The sequence below is a fragment of the Hakea prostrata genome, chromosome 11, assembly GCF_041222555.1.
Source record: "Hakea prostrata isolate BN-2017 chromosome 11, UWA_Hpros_2, whole genome shotgun sequence".
In the NCBI taxonomy this organism is placed as follows: Eukaryota; Viridiplantae; Streptophyta; class Magnoliopsida; order Proteales; family Proteaceae; genus Hakea; species Hakea prostrata.
Genome location: NC_142610.1, coordinates 20,117,885 through 20,122,147, shown reverse-complemented (window position 1 = coordinate 20,122,147; position 4,263 = coordinate 20,117,885). Strand labels below are relative to the sequence as shown.

At 37.0% G+C, this 4,263-nt stretch overlaps 1 pseudogene; it reads left to right on the top strand.

Annotated features, from left to right (window-relative positions):
• Positions 1 to 1,033: 1,033 nt before the first annotated feature.
• Positions 1,034 to 4,028, top strand: LOC149000712 (uncharacterized; annotated as a pseudogene).
• The last annotated feature ends 235 nt before the right edge of the window (positions 4,029 to 4,263 follow it).

The window sequence follows — 4,263 nt, the reverse complement described above, 5'->3', positions numbered from 1 at the left end:
AAATTTTTTATGGCAGAAGGCTTTGTACACATTGTCCATTAGATTGGAATAAGAAAATGTTTGGTTATGTCCATCCAATGGCCACTATGTAAAAACTTGAATTACACATGAAGTCAATAAAAGCTATGAGTGAAGATTCTTAAACTTTTTAACTTAAAAAAGAATATTTTTAACTTCGGATTTAGCTTTTCTCTTTGGAGAAAATCTCCCAAGAAATGCATAATTGTATTTGAGAAATGCACTAGTTGTTGCGTCAGTATGATTTAATGATAACAAGATAACAGCCGCTGGTGGTGTAGGAAATTTTGATTTATCCGTCAAATTAATTACACCAGCCCCCATTGAAGTCACAATAAGTCAAAAAGCTCACCACTTCATAAAATTCTTCAGTTCGTCAGCAGCTTTTTGTAATAGTGTAATAGTGTCTTTCATTGTAATAGTGTCTTTTATCATCAGTAATATACAATGTTCATATATATATATATATATATATATATAAAAATAAAAGCTCAATGAAATACTATAAATACCCTTTGGTAGATCTTTCTCCATAGTCAATTTGAACCAACCAAGCTTATAGTCCAACTGAGATGTTGTGGATAAGAAAGTCTTAGGCTGATGATACCTCTCACTGCTCTGCAATAGTTGAAGGCACCTAGAAAAGAAAATGGCTTTCCGCAATGTTAGTCTACTTGTTACTCTGACTCACCTCTCCATGAGAATAGAGAATCAGAGGCCTTCCTTCGATTCATCTTTCTAGACTTGTGACTACCACACACAATGTTGATAACCATCTAAACACTACTTGAAAGCGTATGAGATTAAGCAATTCTAAAATAAGGCTTCCACTTTTAGAAAGTTCAATATACTTGGTTGGATGCTATATCTCTCTATCACCTTTGAATTAGACGAAGACTTTGACTCTCAAATTTACAAGCGCATACTTGGTAAGAAAGCCTGAGGTTGATGATACAATTTTTGTACTATAAAACTCTCATTGTTCTGCAATAGTTGAAGGCACCCAGAAAAGAAAATGGCTTTCTGCAATGTCAGTCTACTTGTCACTCTGGATTCCCACTCCTTGAGTAATCTCTTATCCTTCTTCATGTGCTTCATTTTGCTCTTTCATCCCTGCAGCTATTCCTATGCCTCATGTTCCAACACCAGAGTAGAGCAGGCTGATGCTCTCCTCAAATGGAAAGCTACACTCAACAACCAAAGCCAATCTGTTCTCAGATCATGGACGCTACTTGATTCCAATTCCTCTCAAAGATCAGACCCATGTACCAGTTGGATTGGAATTGTTTGCAATCAAGGGGAAAGCATCACTGAAGTTAAGTTATCAAGTATGGGTTTGCAAGCTATGGTTGAGAACTTCCCCTTTTCTTCCTTTCCTGCTCTTACACTTCTTGATTTCTTTAATAACTCGATGTTTGGTACCGTTCCCACCAACATTGCAAACCTCTCTGTTATCAACTACTTTGATTTATCTGTGAATCAGCTCTCAGGATCAATTCCATCTGAAATCTGTCAACTTACCAATCTGAACATTTTGTTCCTTGATTCAAACAATTTCAATGGATCAATACCTAAAGATATGGGAAGATTGAAAAACCTCACTGTTCTCACCATGTACTCCAACAGCCTCTCTGGTTTCATACCTGAGTCTCTTGGGAATTTGACCAATCTAGGGGAGCTATCTCTGTACAAAAACAATCTCATTGGTTCAATCCCTAAATATTTAGGTAATTTGAAAAATCTTCACACTCTGTACCTTTATGAAAATCAACTTTCAGGTACCATTCCCCAGGAAATTGGAAACCTGACTCAGCTCAAGTTTATGAGCTTGGAGAGTAATAATCTAATTGGTTTCATCCCTGAAGAAATTGGAAACTTGAAATCACTTACTACTTTGTACTTACCTAAGAACAATCTCAATGGTTCAATCCCTGTCTCTTTATGTAGTTTGAGAAACCTCACCATTTTGGCCCTCTATGAGAATCAACTCTCTGGTAGTATTCCTTCAGAAATAGGAAATCTGACAAGTCTGACTGACTTAGATTTACCCCTCAATAACCTATCTGGGTCCATACCTTCCACTTTGGGAAACCTAAAGAACCTCACCAATTTGAATGTTCTGAGTAATCAGATTTCTGGATCAATCCCTGACAGAAATAGGGAGCCTTACCAATCTAGCAAACTTGCAATTGGGAGGCAACAATTTCTCAGGTAGTCTACCTCAAGGACTATGCATGGGTGGATCTCTTGAAAACTTCACTGCATTTAACAACCATCTCACAGGTCACCTTCCAAAAGGTTTAAAAAACTGCAGAAGCTTATTTAGACTTCGGCTCGATAATAACCAATTTGTTGGGGACTTGTCAAAATACTTCGGGGTCTATGAGAAGCTCAATTACATTGATTTGAGCAACAATCAATTGCACGGTAAGCTTTCATCAACTTGGGGACAATGTCGAAACCTGCAAGCTCTAAAGTTGGCTAAGAATAAGATTACAGGTAAGATACCTCCGGAGCTTAGGGTGCTAACTCAACTCCAGGTTCTTGACCTTTCCTCAAATTATTTGGTTGGAGAAATCCCAAAGGAATTTAGTGGGTTGACATCTTTGCTGAATCTCAGTTTAAGTGACAACCAACTTTCCGGCAGTTTACCATCAAAAGTTGGAATGATGTACAGCTTAACAAATCTTGATTTGTCATCTAATAGTTTGAGTGGACAGATACCAAAAGAAATAGGAAATTGCTCCAACTTGATATTTTTGGATTTAAGCAACAACAATTTCAACGGAAACATTCCCTCTCAGATTGGGGATTTGATTCACCTTCAACAACTATTGGATCTTAGTCAAAATAGCCTCAGTGGAGAGATACTGTCACAATTCAAAGATTTAGGGAACTTGGAAAAGCTAAATATCTCCCATAATCAACTCTCAGGTACTATTTCTTCTGCATTCGATGGAATGATTAGCTTGACATCCATTGATATATCTTACAATGAGTTTGAGGGTCCAATTCCAAACATCAAAGCCTTTCAAAATGCTACAACAAATGCTTTAAGAAACAATAAAGCACTGTGTGGGAATGCAACTGGTCTGCAACCATGCAAATCATCATTGTTAAAGAGTAGAAAAGGGCAATTCAAACCTTAAAATCCTGGTTGCTATTCTCGTTCCAGTGTTGGGTTTGTTATTGCTTCTATTTTCTCTTCTTTGCTTCTTCCATGTCCAATGAAGAAAAAGAAATGTTGAGACATTCCAAACAGCAACACCGTGCAATATGGATTTATATAGCAAAGTTGTCAACAAATCAAGTAGTTGCTGTTAAGAAGCTTCATCAACCATCAAAGGATTCATATCAAAAAGCCAACATACAAGCATTAAAAAATGAGATCAGTGCATTGACAAAAGTCCGACACCGAAACATTGTGAAACTATATGGGTTTTGTTCATTTACACAACATTCTCTCTTAGTTTATGAGTATTTTGAAAGAGGAAGCTTGGCCAAGATCCTCAACAATGACAAGCTTATTGCATCAAAATTAGATTGGATAAAGAGGGCTAATGTTATTAAAGGAATAGCAAATGCTTTGTCATACATGCACCATGATTGTTCACCGCCAATCATTCACCGAGATCTCTCGAGCAACAACATTTTGTTGAATGATGAATACGAGGCATGTGTATATGACTTTGGCACTGCTAGACTACTAAACCCTGATACATCCAATTGGAGTACTCAAGCGGGGACCTATGGATATCTTGCACCAGATAATAACTTCACCATTTTCTAATTGTGAAGAAAAATAAATTAATTAAGTACGAGATATCTATCTAAATGGTGTTTGAATTTTATTTCTTCTTGCCTTCTAGAGCTTTCCTACACTATGAAGGTGACCCAAAAATGTGATGTTTATAGCTTTGGGATATTAATGCTAGAAGTATTGATGGGAAGACATCCACGTGAACTCATCTCAACACTATCATCACCATCATATGCAACACTACCATCAACAAAGCAAAACACGGTGCTGAGAGACATGTTGGATATGGGTGTAAACGGACCGGATTCGGATCGGATAGTGGTATATCCATATCCACATCCTATTATATTCGGACGGATTCGGATAATATCCTATCGGTTTTCGGACGGATTCTGTCGGATTCGGATGATAATCCGATAGTTATTTTCTTAATAGATTCTTCTAGACAAATATAAATATAGATTTAATACAAGTTTTCGACTACC